Raw genomic sequence first — 20,755 nt, forward strand, 5'->3', positions numbered from 1 at the left:
CTCACAGACCAAACAGTGGCACATAATAGACCAGATCTCATACTAGTTAATAAATTAACAAGACAAACAACACTAATTGATGTGGCGATACCTAACAACAATAATCTACGTAGTAAATTTACTGAAAAGATCGCCAAGTACAGAGATTTGGAAATTCAAATACGAAGGCAATGGAGAATGGAAAGTACCCAGATGATACCGATTATTATTATTATTACTGGAGTCATTCCGAAGACCCTCCTCGAAAGCATAAAAAGCTGGATCTAAATGGACACCTTTATAAGACCATGCATAAAGCTGTAGGTACCACTCGTGACGGCCTGATGCATACGAAAATTTCTGGGAGAAACTCCAGCATACCAAGTCACCTAGGGCTTGATAACACGGAAAAAGTCCCACCAGAGCTCAATCCTTTTGGTACCGTAGGTATCTGGGATGAGTCAATTTTCCCCTTAGAAGGAGTGTGAGCCGTATGGTTAACTCTGAATAACCTAATAAACTCTAATAAACCAAAGTCGAAAAATAGATATACAGATAAAGAATCCATTTCACGAAAATGTCAATATCCAAACAATATACACTGTTCAAAGAGTTTTAATAGTGAAATAATTGTAGAGTACCTATTTTGTTAAATTTTTTGAATGGAATATTGTTTCGACATACCGCGCATACCCTAAATGTCGGGGGCCCCGTATAATTGATACGGCTGATACGGCGGTAGCTACACCTCTGATACTGTGCACCAGTGTGGCTAAATAGCAGGCATACCCACCTGGTCGACACTCAACTAAACCGTGCTATGCGTATGATAGCAGGTACAATTAAGCCCACCCCTACAATGCGGCTACCCACCCTAAGTAATATAGCACCACCCAACCTGCGCCGCGAACATGCATTGGTTACAACAAAATAATGGACAGTCGCCAGCTTCTAGTCCACAACGACATCCCCGATATTCTTGGAAACCGTCTATGATCCAGGTTACCCCCTCTACAATCTGCTCAAGCGCTGCAGCAATCCAACTTTGACTTAAATACCCGATGGAGAGAAGATTGGGAAAGTAAGACAGATCCGCATTACCATAGTCTACCGGACATCATAGAAAAACCTGGCGAATTTGAATGTCCCCGTAAGATTTGGGCAGCCCTTAATCGAATTCGAACAGACTGTGGAAGATGCGCCGACTCCCTCTACAGATGGGGTAAACTTCCCTCGCCTTCTTGTGACTGCGGCGCTGCAAGACAGACGATCAGACACATTGTTCAGGACTGCCCACGCAGAGCATACACAGGCGACCCTATAGACTTTGTTATGGCAACCGAAGGGTTAATCGAATATATAAAAAAACTTCACATCTGTTTGTGATGCATTGTATAATGCATAAATTTAAGTATATTCTGTGATGTACTTAAGCCATACGCTAAATAAAAATAAATAAATATACGTGAGACATCATTCTGAGAAACACCCACTATTTCCGCCACGACATGGTGTGGCTTTAATCAGTTGCTTTGGTATATGTTCATGATCCCATATCTATCTTAGCAATTTCTACTTATAAAATATACAATTATCCATAATTTCTCGGACTTGTATTTATTTCTAAGCTTCACTACTATTTCATTGTTTTCGTATTCATTCGGGGGAAATTCGTCATTTTTTGGTGGTTGCAGAAAATATAATAAAGATAAAACTGTAAGGCAAGCCGCACACCAAAGAAACATGAAACGAAAAACATGAAACATGAAACGTGAAGCATGTTTCATGAAAATAAAACACTGCTAACCAAATCTCAAAGTCCGCCTACCAATGAAACGAGTGTGATTCATGCTCATGACATATTTTTATTTTCGGAGAGTTTCATAAATGGCCGGACGTATAGTGTTTTATTTCCATGAAACGTAATTTACCTTTCATGTTTCTTTGATGTGCGGCCACCTGCCTAAGAAATCTTTTACTTTTGAAAATATACTGATTTGATAAAAATAATACTTTGCTTCAAATAAAATACCCAGAACAGAATATGATACAGATACAGATACAGAACAACCGATGGTAAATGCATCGGATCTTATGTATCCATAATCTCTTCTGGGTATTTTATTTCAAGTAAAGTGTTATTTTTATCAACTCAGTATATTTTCATAGGTAAAAATATTTCTTACAGTTTTATCTTTATTATACTTTCTTTAATATTCTCCATTACTAAAATATTCCTTCCATTTTTTCTTTGTAATAGATTCCTTGATATTTATGTTTTTTTACTTTTTACCCCCTTTTTATAAATCTTTACTATAAACACTATAATTGTCGGAATATATTATAGACTATATAAGTGTAGTCTCTATATTATATATGTCTTATCAGATATGAAAACAATTTCTGATTTGCGTTCTTTACGTTATGACGTGCAGAATATAACCTCCAGAAAATTTTTATTTTAGTTAATTTTCAATTTGTTTTTTTTTTAACATTAATACTGTGAACATTGTGTTACGTTTATCTTAATAATACAGAGGATTGATCATCGAACTCTAATTTTTTACTAGTTCCTCAACAGCACAATTCTTTTACATTTCTCTTATCTCATCTAGGGTATTCTATAGTTCGTGGTAATATTTCTCCATTATTTCTTCTCCTGTTTGTTCTCTTGGTGAATATATCTGCACTATTTACCATTCCTTCTCAATTTTCATTTAAATGTACATTATGTTTATGTACATGTATTATGAACAAGAAGCTGTCATAAGAATAAATAATTTAAACACCAATAAAATAAAAATCAAAAAACACGTTAGACAGGGCTGTGTCTTGTCGCCATCACTGTTTAATGCGTACTCAGAAGAAATATTCAAAAAATCATTAGAAGATGAAGTAGCAGGCATAAAAATAAGCCTACCCATATGTGAAATTAGATACGCCGATGACACAATACTAATAGCAGAAATTATTACAATGTACAAAGAATTTTAAATAAGGTTGTTGCAACAATTGAAGAATTTGGTCTGTCACTAAACATATAGAAAACGAAATTCATGGTTGTATCAAAGAAAAATATTAGAAACATAAATTTACACGTAAATAATAAGACGATAGAACGAGTTCAGAATTATAACTATTTAGGGACGAACATTAGTGAAACAAACGATTATACCAAAGAAATCCGAATTAGAATAGAAAAGGCTAGAAGTGCATTCACTAATATGAAACAAATATTGTGTAGTAGAGACCTCAGCCTAAATCTTAGAAAGCGAGTACTAAAATGTTATGTATTTTCTGTTCTTTTGTATGGTGCGGAGACATGGACTCTCAATAAACAATGCCTCAATAGATTGGAAGCATTTGAGATGTGGACGTACCGAAGAATGCTGAGAATCTCCTGGACAGACAGAATAACCAATGAGGAAGTACTAAGGAGAATACAGAACAGCAGGGAGATACTGGATTCCATAAAAATAAGAAAACTTCAATACTTGGGTCATACAACACGTGGTGACAGATATGAACTCCTAAAATTAATTATGCAGGGAAAGATTCAAGGAAGGCGCAGCATAGGTAGGAGAAAAATGTCCTGGCTGAGAAATCTCAGAGAATGGTTTGGGTGCAGCTCAACTGAACTCTTTCGGGCTGTAGTGTCGAAAGTGAGAATAGCAATGATGATTGCCAACCTTCGTCGCGGAGATGACACGTAAAGAAGAAGTACATTATTTTCTACCATATGGGTTTAATTTCTAATATTCTTTTTTCTACCTCCTCTGTTACTATTATTTCTACTCCTTTTGCTCTATAATCTTTGTCACTCCCGAGTAATACATCGTGTAATTTACGGTTATTTTTGCTTTTATTTTCGCATGTCTTTGTTTACTTAACACCTACTATTTATATCTTATATTACTCCATTTCTTGTACTAATTCACATTCCTTCATCTGAGTGATGTCAGGTTCATGTTATAATTTTCAGATTATTATTTTAGAAAAACTTTTTGTCATCTTATGATTGATTTTTAATAATAATATAAAATTTTATTAAGGAATTTTATAACTTGTTATATTATTAATAAAAAAATAAAAATGAAAGCTATCAAGATAAACGTTTACGGATAATGACGGTCTAATATAATAAAAATGTCTATTAGCGCTCCGAGTCTGTCTCTCGTAGAAACAGCCTCCGTGCGTTGGTGATTTTTCCGACGCCGAGTCTGTGCATCTGTAATTGTCCTTAGGGCCAACATAAAATTAACGCCAGTCCTGAATACCACATGGCTTTCCATCGATTCGAACGAGCTTTCGTCCTGCGGCAGCGCAAGCTCTCGTTCCTCGCCCCTATTGGTTGGCGGTGATGTCATTTTTGGATTCTATATATAGCCGATGACTCATAGCACTGACAGTGTTTCCCCAAATTCCTTTGCGAAAACACGTTGCAGGAGCATTGTTTGTTTCGGTGCCGTGTATAAGGTTATGATTCGTTTTGCGGTGTGTTTTTACAAATAGCTGGTATGTACTATTCCTAAATTATACTAGAGCATACATTTTCAGATATGCAGGGTTGTTTTATGCAGATGTCATCAATATTACTAAAGATCGAAGTACCGATTTATATTGAAATCTTTTATGAAGTTATGGCTTTGATATTTCTTAAAAATCTGGTTTATAAGTTATTTATTTCTGTAAAATAAATAGTGGCACAGAATTCTAAACAATTGTCTGCAAAGCTACATATTTTTGAAGAGTTAAAGTAACATTAAAAGTGAACCTTATGGTAAACAACGGTAAACGTAAATGGTCAATGTCAATAATTTGTTATAATTATAAGCAATATATTAAACGTTAATATTATTAAAAACATGTTTAATTTTAAATTTGTTCTTTAAGAAAATTAACACTGCAGTTAATAGAAGATACATTTATTACAAAATATGAGTAGTAATTAAAATATATTAATAAAAAGGAATTTTAAATAATAATTGTCAATTTACCAAATATAGCGACTATGGATTTATTAAAAAATATATTCAAATATACTAACAGACATATTAATTTTCTGACAAAATTAAATAGGGTTTAGTCATACAATTTTCTTTTTTTTTACACAAAAAATATACATCAACCACTAAAGCAAATTAGCGGGGGGCATGCACAGACAGTAAGATACATATTATTATTAGACATAAAAATATTTACAATTCGGTTTATAGTTTAGCTATTTTGAGAAACTAATTAAAGATGGTACGTTTGAAATCAGCACATATTTTTTATTGTTACTAAGGGCACACGTGACCCTTTCGATCTTTTATACTCACCACTTGATGATTATATGGTTTACTGATAATTGAGTGTTGCACTTGGTACCTATCAGGGCAGCCTCCTTGTTGAAGATCTGTCTATGCAAGTAGAGTATGTGCTGTTCGGAGTCGGTTGATGATGACTTGGTCTTTTCTAGTACTTGGTAAGATGAGTGTAGTTCCTACTTGGCATAGGCATTCTGTGAGTTTGGTGGTAGTTTGATCTCAAGTAATTTACCATGCTGTGTAGATGTGGGCTTTGATGTTTACTTTGTGATGAGTCAAAGGTATTCAATTTATGATAGGAATATTTTGGTCAGTTATTGCATTGCTTGCCAGGGAGTCTACTTCTTTATCTTTTTGTTGAGCCTGTAGGTAAAATATTTCTTCTTTGATCTTGAAAATTACCTCTTCAAAATATGCGTTAAATAATAAATGTGATAGTATGCAACCTTGCCTAACTCCTCTCTTTATTTCCATTTCTTCTAACGTTTCTTTTTTAATTCTTGCTATTGCTAGCTGATTGTAATAGACGTGTGTTATGAGCCTTAAATCTCTTTCATCTAGATTTTTTTTTTAGAATTTATATGAGTCGATCATGTTTTACTTTATTTAAGGCTATATTGTAGTCTATAAAACAGACGTAAAGAGGACGGTTAACACCCAAACATCTCTGTGTCAGCACGTTGAAGGAGAATAATCCCTATCTGGTACCCATACTATTGCGGAAGCCATATTGAGTGTCACTATTACCCAGCTCCAGTTTAGAGTGTAATCTGTGGGTGGATAATTTTCAACAGAATTTTCAAAGTATGTGACATTAAGCTTATGGTTCAATAGTCACTGCACTCTTTGGCATTCACTTTCTTTGGCAAACACACAAATGCTGATGTCAACATTTCTCTAGGATGATTCCCGTAGTATAGATAGCTTTGAACAGTTCTACTATTATGTCGAGGTTTTTCTCATTGACCAACTTTAATAGCACGCTTGGTAATTCATCTGGACCAGCAGATTTATTGGTTTTCATTGAGTTTAATGCCTGACTAACCTCTGATTTGGTTATCTCTGGGCCCACATCTCCCGTTTGGCTATCTACGGATGTATTAGCTTCTCTCTGGTCAAGAAATAGTTCCTCAATGTATTCTTTCCATAGTCGTAGTTTTTGATCTGTTTTCATTATAATATTTCCTTTTTTGTTGAGCAATATATTTGAGGTTCTTCTATTTCCTATTCCGGCTAGTTCTTTCACTTTTTTATGTAGGTTGAAGTTGTCGTATCTGTTTTGCAGTTCGTCTATTTCTTTATATTCTTCAGAGACGTAGATTTCTGTAGCCTCCCTGATTTATCTTCTTATTTGGTTTTTAGGCTTCCTAAAACTTACTAAAATCATCAATTCCAATTTTTAGTATATTATTGATTTTATTTTGTGTCATTCTTGGAAGTTTGACGTTAACTACTAGATCCCGAGAACTTCTACTGTTTAAAAATATATCAGCGGTGTACAATGCCATCTATGCCTATGCCTGTAATATATAACATATTATAAATATTTCCATGCAAATTAGTTAAGCACTTGGATTTATGTATATAGGAAGAATTGAGTTAATGTTTAGTTTAGCAAATTTTTTCAACATTTATTTCGCCCAATAATTATGAACGTATGTTGGTATGCTGATTAGCATTCATGTTTTCTTTAAAACGAAGCGGTTCGTATAAGCTTTAAGCATAGTTAAATGTTCTTACCAAGCGTTGTTTTCAATATGAGTTTTCCAACAATAATTGTTAGGATATAAAGCATAGTCTTAAAAAAGGGTTAAAACAGTTGTAACACCGATTTTAATCTATGGCTTTGTAGTTGGCAAGTAATGCTATTATGAGAATTATGTTGATGCAAAATCGATGAACAGCTACAAAGTGAAATGGTTTTGCTTTTGAACTAATGTAATTCGGGTGAGCGTAAAAACCACCGAAAAAAATATTTTAAAAGCTTTGACTAAATATCAATAATATTATTGTTATTAATTTTAAAACTGGAACTGGCCTAATTGAGCTAGAACGAGTTATTTCTCATTGAACGACCTCTGTAATATTTTGCAGTTTTGGTGGAGAAAAAGTTGATGTTAATTGATAGGAGTCACAGTGGAGTGAATTTATTGTGTTGTGTACCTGCTGGTGATATTTCAGTGAGTGAAATTTAGTTTTTACTGCACTTACTGGCACTAAATATAAACATTGGCAACGCCATATTTATTAAACAACTTTTTGCTTCTCTCATCAATAATCAGAACAAACCTATTATTGGAACAACTAATCATCTGTCGATAGGCAGCCAGAATTACGATGAGTAATTACTGGTTGCTGAACGTAATATATACAAATAGAAGCTAAAAATAAAAGATCATCTCCAGGGTTGCTTTCGACTACGAGGGCATCCTAAATAAAAAAATATGAGTTCACCAACCGAAGATACCACGACAATGACAAACACCTCACAGCCTTCCACTTCGTACACAGCAGCAGTAAAGAAAAACATACCACCGAAAGTATCCTTCCCCAGCAAGCCGTAGTGATGCACTCTGAAGAAGACCTAAAGTTATATGACTACGTCAAATCCATAGGAGACATTATCGGACCAAGGAATATATGCTTCGCCTCAAGTATCTCAAACAGCAGAATATGTATTTATTTAACCAAAATCGACCATATCGGCCATATCTTGTCAGTAAGAAAATTAGTCACACCAGCAAAACGACTGATCACATCTAATATAGGGTGAGTCATGAGGAACTGTACATACTCCTACCTCGTATAGAGGCTCCTATGGGGAATAACAAATGACCATTAAAAAGTGTCTGCTCCCATTGTTTAATAATATACAGGGCGAGTTTCGCATTTTGACAGAAATTTGTATTCGTCATCATTTTTGAACGGTCAGATCGATGTGTCTCTTATTTTGGCCAATCGTTACACTATTACCACCTAATCAACTAATTTATTCAAATTAGAAAAAATCAGGTCCGGCTTTAAAAAAATTAGTTCGTTTGGGTCTTAGAAAAAATTTCACCCTGTATACGCTTTTTGAAAACTCTAATATAAATTTTACAAATAAGACAAATAGGCAATTAAAATGGCATATTTATTTTTTTCCGCACACAATTACTTAATTTTTTATAAAAAAATCAAATTTCACTATGAATTAAAAGTTTGGTAAAGTGAACCATAGATTTAAAAAAAATAATTGTTATTACAAATATTAATTTTTTTTTGCACAAATAAGTAATTTATGTTACCATCGAATCAACTGATTTATTCAAACTAGAGAAAAATCAGGTCCGGATTTAAAAAATTAGTTCGTTTTGGTCTTAGAAAAAATTTCACCCTGTATAGGCTTTTTGAAAACTCTAATATGAGTTTTACAAATAAGACAAATAGGCAATTAAAATGGCATATTTATTTTTTTCCCCACACGATTACTTAATTTTTTATTAAAAAATCAAATTTGTCAAAATCGGAATTTTAACCTAAAAATGAAAAAAAAAATGAACTCACGGTTTAACTCGCTATAACTGTTCCATTTTAATATTTTTTTTTGAAATTTTTACAGCACATTCGTCTTACCATTGTGAAGACTATGAAAATTGTTGTAGACTTTCAGTCTTCTTCTTGTAAAAGTTGCAATCTTCTAAATCGCAAAAATTAGGTGGAAAAATTTTAAATTTATCAATTTGATCACGTCTATGTTAAATTATAGAGTCCAAAAGAAGTGTTATGAGAAGTTTTAGATCTAGACGTGTTATAGAAAAAAAGGTAAAACTTTTAATTTTAAGAAAAACGTTGTTTTTGTAAATTAATTTTTGTAAAAAAAGTTAATTTTTTTAAATCTATGCAAAAACTTTGCCAAACTTTTTATGCATAGTCAAATTTGATTTTTTAATAAAAAAAATAAGTAATCGTGTGGGGAAAAATAAATATGTCATTTTAATTGCCTATTTGTCGTATTTGTAAAATTCATGTTAGAGTTTTCACAAAACGTATACAAGGTGAAATTTTTTCTAAGACCCAAACAAACTAATTTTTTAAATCCGGGCCTGATTTTTTTCTAGTTTGAATAAATCAGTTGATTGGGTGATAACATAAATTAAATATTTGTTAAAAAAAATTCATTTTTGTAATAAAAGTTATTTTTTTTAATCTATGGTTCACTTTACCAAACTTTTAATTATTCATAGTCAGATTTGATTTTTTTTATAAAAAATTATGTAATCGTGTGGGGAAAAAAATAAATATGCCATTTTAATTACCTATTTGTCTAATTTGTAAAAATCATATTAGAGTTTTCAAAATGCGTATACAGGGTGAAATTTTTTCTAAGACCAAAACGAACTTATTTTTTAAATCCGGGCCTAATTTTTTTCTTGTTTGAATAAATCAGTTGATTGGTTGTAACATAAATTAAATATTTGTTCAAAAAAAATTAATTTTGATAATAAAATTTAATTTTGTTAAATCTATGGTTCACTTTACCAAACTTTTAATTCATAATCAAATTTGATTTTTTTATAAAAAATTAAGCAATCGTGTGCGGAAAAAAATTAATATGCTATTTTAATTCCCTATTTGTCTAATTTGTAAAATTCATATTAGAGTTTTCAAAAAGCTTACACATGGTGAAATTTTTTCTAAGACCCAAACGAACTAATTTTTTTAAAGCCGGACCTGATTTTTTTTAGTTTGAATAAATCAGTTGATTAGGTGGCAATAGTGTAACGATTGACCAAAATAAGAGACACATCGATCTGACCGTTCAAAAATTATGACGAATACAAATTTCTGTCAAAATGCGAAACTCGCCCTGTATATTATTAAACAATGGGAGCAGACACTTTTTAATGGTCATTTATTATTCCCATAGGGGCCTCTATACGAGGTAGGAGTATGTACAGTTCCTTATGACTCACCCTGTATATGTCCCTCAATACCACATGAAATGTTAGAGATGGCCCGGAAAAATATAGGACTTCAGCTAGTGTCTCCAATATCATTTCTACGAGCTGGTATTCCAGGAGATGAATACAACCATATTTTGTCCTTCCGTAGGCAAGTATATTTTGTGCCACCCCATGATAATCCTGAAGTTGAAACATCCCTGATTATTCCATTTGTCAATCTTGATCATAGAATATTTTTATCCACAGATAAAATGATTTGCTTCTTATGTAAAAATCCTGGCCACACTGCATCAAATTGCCCCACTCCTGAATCTAATCAATCAGAAAATTCGAACAAAGCACCTACCTTTCCTTCTGATATTTCCCAAGTTGCAAGTCTAAACACACCACCGGTAGCTTCACAAGACCATAATTCGGAAACTCCCAATGACACGCAAAAAATTGATATAGATTCAAAAGGTGCTAAGAGACCAAAGTCAACGGACTCGTCAGAAATAGAACAACCAACTAATTCAGAGTTTATCATACCAGAGCAATCCACAAAAAAACCAACTCAACCCAAAAAGAAACTCAAAAGGGACTCTTCAATTCACTATGACTGCAAAATATCTTTGGAATCCAAGAATACAATCAGAGACCACTACCAACATTACTTTCATTTTATAATTCTCTTTAGATCAACGAAAAGTTTCCTAACCTATGGAGACAATCAATCATTCTTCCAATTAAAAAAACCCCACAAACCTCCAATAGAGCCATCCTCTTATAGACCCATCTCATTAACTTGTTGCATGTGCAAATTAATGGAAAAATTAATCAATAATATACTTATCTGGTTTTCTGAAAAGCATAACATAATTAGCTCGGTTCAATCGGGATTCAGACCACAACGAAGCGCAATGAACAATTTAGTATTACTACAAAATCAGATAACCGAGAATTTCAATAAGAAACATGATACAGTTGTGGCAGCCTTCGATATTGAAAGCGCCTTCGAGAATATTCGAAAGAATGTAATATTACAGAAACTCATCGATAATAATATTACAGGCAATATTTACGCATTCATAAATAACTTTTTAAATCACCGTAAATTTAAAGTAAAATTTAGAATAAATGGAAGTGAGTCGCATGTTCTCGAACAACTCAATAGTGTGCCTCAAGGCTCTGGTTTAAGTCCAACTCTGTTCAACTTAACAATTAATGATATTTCAGAAGAAGTTAATCAACCGGTAAAAGCTCTACTGTACGCTGATGATATACTTATTTACTGTAGTGGAGCAAGCATATCCAGTACATACAAATCTTATTCAAAATGCTGTAAACAACGTATATTCCTGGTCCACACAACAAAATCTAAAATACTAAGATTTACCAGAAATCAATCAAGTGCTCATAACCCGGAAATATATCTAAACGGTGTTGCTTTACCCTCAGTAAATCATCATAAAATCTTGGGACTAGTATTCGATCAGAAGTTAAACTGGAAAATACACTTAAAAAATCTAAAGGACAACTGTGCTGGTAAACGAAAGATCTTGAAAACACTTGCACATCATCAATGCGGAGCAGAAGAGAAAATGATGCTGATAATATACAGATCCCTAATTCGTTCCAGGTTAGATTATGGTTGTTTTTTGTACATGCCTGCATCAAAATCTGATTTAAACAAGTTGAATCTGATATACAACAGTGCTCTGAGGCTATGCTTGGGAGCATTCAGATCCAGTCCCTCAGATAGTTTACACGTTGAAGCTAATGAAGCTCCACTTAGGGTCAGACGCTACTACTTAACTACGCTGCTAGGATAATATCCACTCCCAGTAATTATATTCTTTAATAGCTAACCCCCAAGAAAATATTGGTCTTACTTCGGGCAAACTACCCACGATTCGACAGCTACTCTCACCGCTTTTACAAAACATAGACTTGACAGCTACTTCCCCCAATAAGATCTTCTCCATTCCTCCTTGGAATAAAACTATCCCCAAAATAAATACCACCTTAAGTCAATATCCCAAACATGAAACTTATCTGTTAACTCTCCAACACATGTTCCTAAATATTGTTAGCCAATTACACTCTGACCTAATATTCTACACTGATGGCTCCAAGAATAATGACAGAGTTAGTTTTGCAGTCACAACGTCAACAAAAATCATCAAAACATCGAACCTCCCATCATTTTGCAGCATTCATACAGCTGAATTAGTAGAAATACTTCACGCAATAACCTCTTTATCACATAATTACGCATCTCCAGCAATTTGCACTGACTCCTTAGCATCTATCAATTCCATAATAAAAAATTTTCACAAGACATCCAATTGTTAACGCCATCCATGACTCAATTAACTTACTGGCCTCTCAAGAAGTCATTCCGACAATCATATGGGTACCCTCCCATGTAGGTATTCAGGGAAATGAAAGAGCAGACGCCGAAGCCACATCAGCACTATCATCAACCAATGATCCTGAATGTATCCAAATAGACAAAGATCTAAAACGTCATTTTAAACATTTAACAGGCAACTGCTGGAAAACCCATTGGAATAGGCTGCCTTCGAAACTAAAAGAAATTCAACCGAATATTGGTACATTTACACCGCCGAATATCTGCAGAAAATCAACCGTAGTACTTAGAGGACTGAGAATTGGGCATACCAGACTAACCCACGGATATTTAATGGCTTCTGAAGACCCTCCTATGTGCCAATATTGCCAATGTCAGGTGTCAGTGAAACATATCCTATTCGATTGTCCAAAATATCAACATGAACGACGATTTCATGGACTTAAGAGTAGCCTCAATGAAGCACTAAAATCGCCAACTGATATTCTCCACACCATAAGCTACCTACGAAATATAAATATTTTCAATAAAATATAAATGTTCATGTAATGTAAATCACTCGAATCTATGTATTTATTGTATGTATGTATTGTTTACTAATGTATAATAATTGTAACTGTGTCAATGATCATTGTAATCGAGACAAATTAATTTAATAAAAAAAAATTGAAACTGAAAAGATGGCCTAATAATGGCTATTAGAAAAACTGCAATTGGAATACTTACTTTGCATCACCTCATATGAAATACCCCAATATGAAAAACAAATTCTACAAAGATGTCCGTTGAACTATTAAAGTTGTTGAAGATAATATACTAGGGCGGTCCGGTAAGTACTTAACCGCCAAAAGAAAAACGAAAATTTTGGAAAACTGGTGATTTATTTCTGAAGATAGTCTCCTTTTAGCTCGATACGCTTGATCCAGTGATGCTGCGACTTCTATAACCCGTGTGAAAAATACGTTTTTTCGAGATCTGCAAAATGGGCTTCCATGGCGGCCGTGAACTCCTATTAGACTTAAATTTCTGCCTGGCGAGTGACTTTCTTGCGTTTATAAACAAAAATAAATCTAACATGGTCAAATCTGGAGAATACAGTGGATGGTATAGAAGTTTGTAGTCCAACTCGACAACTTTGGCCATGGCAACGGTGGAGGTGTGAGCGGGTACATTGTCATGGTCAAAGAACACTCTCTTCTTCCCTAATTGGGGCTGATTACTCTGCAATTCGGTGTCGAATAGGCCCATTAATGCAGCATAGTAAAGCCCTGTGACCGTTTTGCCCTTTTCTAGGAAGTTGATATAGATCATACCTTGTTAATCCCAGAAAACGATGGCCATTGCCTTTTTGGCCAATAGGACAGTTTCTGCCTTCTTTCAGCACGTTCGCGGGGTGACGTCCACTGGATTGACTGTTCCTTGGTCTCTGGTGAGAGTGATGAGTACCGGTGGATCCATGTTTCATCGACGGTAATGAAGAAACATAGAGACTCCTTCGAATTCCGCTTAAATACCCTCAGACACTGCTCTGAAGTGATGTTATGCTTGCGCTTGTTGGTTTAAGTGAGAAAACGCGACATCCATTGCGCTGACAGCTTTCTCATGCCCAATTTTTCATGCAGGATATAACTCACGTATTGTATCTCTCTCCACTCTCCACATCTCTGTATTGTATTTAAGATTTCCATTTCTTCATTCATCTTTCTCACAACCTCTTTGTTTGTGACGTGTTCTGTCCACGATATTTTCAGAATTATTCTGTACACCTACAGCTCGAATAGTTCGAATCTAGCTTTTTTATTGATGCCGCATTCAAGCTCCAAGCTTCCATTACATAACACAAAGTTGAGAAAACGTAGCACCTAGCAAACCTAACTCTTAGCTCCAACTTCACATCTCTTGTGCAGAGCACTTTTCTCATTTTGTTAAAATTTGTTTTAACCTTTTCTATTCTAATTTTGATTTCCTGGAAGTAATTACCCGTGGAGTTGATCATTGTTATGCATTCAAGATATACATCTTGGGACAATGATCAACTCCACAGGCGATTACTTCTAAGAAATCAAAATTAGAATAGAAAAGGGTAAAATTTTTAACAAAATAAGAAAGGTGCTCTGCACTATAGATTTGAAGTTTTAATAAAATAGTGCAATTAACAGATTAATTCTCACGGCGACGTACCTTTATTTGTAGAGTTTAAAAAAAGAGTAAATTTTTAAATTGAACGTATTAACAAAAAAGCGTGTTTGTATTGAAAAATGGAAATAATAGATGGTCTATAATATATGGTCTATAATATGGATATATATAATAATAATGGTCTTGCTTAGATATTTTTGATGTGTTTATTTAGTATCCTGAAATAAAGATACAAAAACTGCAATATCTTTGCCACGTGATGAGAGGAACCAAATAACAGATTCTGTAGAATATCATGCAGGGAAAGTTTTTAGGAAAGCCTAGCGAAACAGGTGATGAATGTCGTTACTGTGCAATCTCATGGTATGGTTTAATTTCTCTTCTAACCAGTTTTGTAGAGCAGCTGTAAACAGAACACAAATCTTCATGATGATCGCCAACCTTCGAAAGAAGACAGCATCTTCTTAGTGATAGTCATATGATATAAACACTGGCAAGAAAATAAGGTAGTCAAACAGGAAGCTAACATAGCAATAGAAAAATCTAAAGCATATATAAATCCTGGAGCAAAGAAATCAATAGATAAGGTACAAGAAGAAGAATTAATGAATATAATGAGTGAATGAGAAATGTAGGTGTCACCTTGTAACGAAGAATAAGAGAAGAAGAAGAATACAGAAATTAATAAACAGGGTAGGTTATGTAGGATGTATTCTTGTGTGATAATGACTAACCCTATAACCGAAGGAATTTTTGTTATAAAGGTTCCTCAAATTTTAGTTTGTTTCGATTGCTCGATACTAACTATTTAAATAGTTTATCATCAATATTAAAACCACCATTTCAAACCTTAACGAATTAAATACATTTTATTCTTATTTTATATGAATCTACCATAAAACACTTTCAAATAATATACAAAACACAATACAGCATCTCCCCACGATTGCCAACCTATTAGGCCCAATTTCATGTTATGAAATATGCATGACCCTCTTAATTCTCCTAATAACAAACACCAAATTTAATATTATACTCATGTAGTTTGAAAATCCGCAAATGCGAAAATGAGCAATCCAAATCGAACGAGGGGAAATTCAAATTAGTTGAGAGACCATATATGCATACTGAATTTTTGTCGAGAAGTAAAAGAAACATTTTTTTATCGCCAACCGTCACTAAAGTTATTCATTATTGTACTCATTTGCCGTCATTTGCGGCAGTAAAGTAACACTTTATTGTACTGAAAGAAGAATTTTACTTTACATGTCGCGATTAATCAAATTAACTGAGATTGAATGTAAGTGGGCGATTGCAGTAATCGATTATTTATTTGAGTGAACTTAAAATTTATTTACTTTAATTATTAAAAATATTGTACAAAATTTACGTTATTATTAATTACATTTATGTCATAAAATGAAATTCTGTAGTATTTTGCAATTATATTTATAAAACATAAATCAAAACTTTACAGATTTAGTAATGAGGTATTCAATATTGATACCTAACAACTATCGGCCTAATCGGCCATCATGCAAGACTTTCTGTCATTACTGTCATAAAAGTAAAAGAATTCTTAAATCTTTTAAGTTTCGTATTAATGTGAATATAGTATGAAATGGTGTTTTTGTTAATTCGATTATATATAGATATTTAGGTACTGATAATTTGTTATAGACCAGGACATTTAGCACTAAAAACACCCGAATAAATAAATTTTTAAATACAGCACCTAGAGACTTGCAGTTTTTTGCATTATGTTCAGGATGACGTCAGGAAAAAAGTCTACTATTCAAAATTGGGTGGAAATGCATAATTGCACTGTAAAGTGCATAAAATGCATCCAAAACTGCATAAATATAAAAATAAAGTGAAAATCAGTATACTAAGGAACAAAATTTTTTATTTGGGGGGTTTTTGGGGTCACTGAATACGATTACGTCATCAGAACTGATCCCCAGATCACCTGGTGCCCAAGGTCACGGCAAGAGACGTCATCTTCTGGAGTTTCTATGGTTTTCGGCATTAAATCGATGCAAACGGATTACTCACTAGTTTTAGAGGTCGCTAAATACGAATATCATATCAGAATTGACCTCCGGAGTACCTGGTGCCCAGGGTCGCTACTGCACGTCATCTTCTGGAGTTTCGAGGGATTTCGGCATTATATTGATATAAATGGACTACACAGGTGGTTTTTGAGGTGGTTAAACACGAAGATGCCATCAGGACAGACCTTAGGATCACCTGGTGCGCAAGGTCACTGTAAGGGACGTCATCTTCTGGAGTTTCGAGGGCTTTCGGTATCAAATTGATGCAAACGGATTCCTTATGGATTTTTGAGGTCGCTAAACACGAATATGCCATCAAAACAGACCTCTTGATCACCTGGTGCCCAAGGTCACTGCAAGGGACGTCATCTTCTGGAGTTTCGAGGGCTTTCGGTATTAAATTGATGCAAACTGATTACTTACGTGTTTTTGGAGTTGCTAAACATGAATATGATATCAGAATTGAACTCCGGAGTATCTGGTGACCAGAATCGCTACTAGGGCACGTCATCTTCTGGAGTTTCGAGGATTTTCAGCATAAAATTGATGCAAATGGATTACTCGGGGGGTTTTTGAGGTAGCTAAACACGAATATGCCATTAGAACATACCTACGAAGCACCTGGTGCCCAGAGTGACTGCAAGGGACGTCATCTTCTGGAGTTTCGAGAAATTTCGGCATTAAATTGATGCAAATGAATTACTGAGGGGTTCTTGAGGTCGCTAAATACGAATATGCCACAGGAACTGAATCCCAGAGAACCTGGTGACCAAGGTTATTGCTAAGGGAGCTTCGAGAATCTTCGGTACTAAATTAATGCAAATGGATTACTCATAGGTTTTTGGTGTTGCTGAACGCGAATACGCCATCTGATCTCACCCTAGGAGCACCTGGTACCTAAGGCAGGTCATCTTCTGGAGTTTCGAGTGTTTTCGGTACTAAATTGATGAAAACGGATTACTCATGGGTTTCTGAGGTACCTGAACACGAAAACGCCATCAGAACAGACATCGAAGCACCTGCTGCATAAAGCACGTTATCTTTTGGAGTTTCGAGAGTGTTCGGTACTAAATTGTTGAAAAAACTTTTTGGTTTTTGGGTTGTTAAACACAAATATGGCTTAAATGAGGAATTCTGGAGTATCTTGTGATTACGATAATCACTAATAACGTCAACGCATAATAACACTCATATAAAAAAATAAATACATCAACATAGTAGATTTCGTATTCCGTAAACCAAAAAAACCCATGAGCAATTCGTTTACATCAATTTAGTACCAAAATTTTTCTAAACTCCATAAGATGATATACCTTAGGCACCAGGTGCTCCGGTGTTTGTTCTGACGGCGTATTTGTCTTCAGCAACCCCAAAAACCCATGAGTAATCCGTTTAAATCTGTTTAATGCCAAAAACACTCAAAACTCCAGAGGATAACGTGCCTTAGGCCCAGGTGATCCGGTGTCTCTTCTGATGGCGTATTTATGTTTAGCAACCCCAAAAACCCGTGAGTAGTCTGTTTGCATCAATTGAGTACCTAAAACTTTCGAAACTCCGGAAGATTACGTGCCTTAGGCACCAGGTCCTCCGGTGTTTGTTCTTATCGGGTGTTCGTGTTCAGCACCCAAAAAAACCTATAAGTAATCTGTTTGCATCAATATAGTACCGAAAACCTCGCTTGCGAATGACGCCCCTTGCAGTGACCCTGGGCACCAGGTTCTACGATGGTCTGTTTTGATGGTATGTTAGTGTTTACCGACCTCAAAAACCCCCGAGTAATTTATTTTCATCAATTTAATACCAAATTCCTTAAAACTTCAGAAGATTACGTCCCTTGTAGTGACCTTGGGCACCAGATGCACAGGAGGTCGGTTGTGATGGCATATTCGTGTTTAGCGACCTCAAAAACACTCCAGTAATCCATTTGCATCAATTAAATGTGTCATGTGTAATTTGTGTCAGGCCATGGAGTTGGGGTGTTTACATTGTAAAATGGCATGCACCCTACCCTCCGTGCTATGGCATGCTGGACGAGCCATACAGCCTGTAGTCCAACACCCCGAAGTATGAGCGGGAACAAAAAGTGTATTAATACTCATACGCTTATGAAACGCACCTGGCGGATCATAAGGGCCTTCACATTTTACTCTTTTTCAACTAGTCTTGAGTGAAATGTCTTTAATCTTTCCTATCGGCCTCTCTTGGCTACCTCTTCTTCTTCCGACCCCGAATGGCTATTAGGTTTCCGAGGGCAGACGGGTCACTATATTTCTTTCTACAACCTACCTGCTCTTCACCGAATGATTGCCGGTATAAGCAATCCCCCACTTACTGACCAACGGCTTCGGGCGGATGAGTTGGTAAGTGGCAGGGCACTCTTTTGTCCTGAGACTGAGAAATCGGTCTCGAAGGCGGATGAACCCTACAGAATGGTCAACGGTATAAGAATGCAGAAGGCAACGGGAAACCACTGCATTAAAGACTCATGGAGTATCCCTAGAAATCGTCATGGCTTACAGAAATGACAATCAACGACCTACTAATCATGGTTCTCGGATGCCAAGATTCGGCAGGGGAAGAAACAACAGCAACGACAGGGCTTCCCAGGCCGTTAGTCAGCGAAATCCCTGTTCCCTAAATATATACAAATACACCTACAAAATCGCTACATGGAATGTAAGAAGTATGTATGAACCTGGAAAACTGAGGAATATACAGCAAGAGATGATGCGACTAGATATCGATATATTAGGAATAAGCGATACAAGATGGGTCAGTTCTGGCGAACTCAATACAGACAATGGGCGAATCTATTACTCTGGAAGCAGCGACACCCAACACAGATATGGAGTTGCTATGATCCTCAGTGAAAAAGTAACGAGATCAGTAACAGGCTTCGTTCCGGTGTCCGATAGAATTATAATGTTGCAATTATTGACAGCTCATGGAAAAATGAACCTAATTCAGATTTATGCGCCAACTGCTGACAAAAATGAAGAAGAAATAGAGAACTTTTATAGCGAACTTCAAAAAACATTACAGCTCACAGCATCTAGAGACATAACAGTGATCATGGGTGATTTCAATGCAAAAATTGGCGAAGGAAAATGCTACCCTAATGTAGGGCCATATGGACTTGGCGAACGAAATGACAGAGGGGATCGCCTAATAGAATTTTGCCAGGAACATAATGTTGTAGTCGCAAATACATTCTTTAAATTACCTAAGCGACGCCTTTATACATGGAAATCGCCAGCTGACAAAGACAACAAAATCGTCAGAAATCAAATTGACTACATCCTAATAAAGCACAGATATCGAAACTCAATTCAGGCAGTAAAGGCATATCCAGGAGCGGACGTATCTTCTGATCAAAGTCTTCTTATTGCTAGGTTTCAACTTCAACTAAAAAAGACGCAAAAAAGCCGCAACAACAATAAACTTAACATACAGAAACTTAAGTCAGAAGAAACAAAAGAAAATTTGAAACATGAAATCAACACAAATCTAGATAGAAACCCAAGAAATAATTGCAACGTAGAACAACAGTGGCAATTCTTCAAAACCTCTATATTAGATCCAAGTAAGAAAGTACTTACAACAACCAAATGTAAGAAAGAAGAATGGATGACGGAGGAAATTCTAGAGTTGATGAATGAAAGAAGAAAAAACAAAACAATTAATAAGACTCGCTATAAACAGCTTCAAAACCAAATAAGAAGAAAAATTAGGGAGGCTAAAGAAACCTACTTCTCTGAAAAATGTAAAGAAATAGAAGAACTTCAAAACATATATGACAACTTCAACCTACATAAAAAAGTCAAAGAACTAGCCGGAATAGGAAATAGAAGAACCTCAAATATATTGCTCGACAAAAACGGAAATACTATAATAGAGACAGAACGAAAACTACGACGATGGAAAGAGTACATCGAGGAACTATTTCATGACCAGAGAGAAGCTAGTACATCCGTA

This window comes from Diabrotica virgifera, chromosome 10 (assembly GCF_917563875.1).
Source record: "Diabrotica virgifera virgifera chromosome 10, PGI_DIABVI_V3a".
NCBI lineage: Eukaryota > Metazoa > Arthropoda > Insecta > Coleoptera > Chrysomelidae > Diabrotica > Diabrotica virgifera.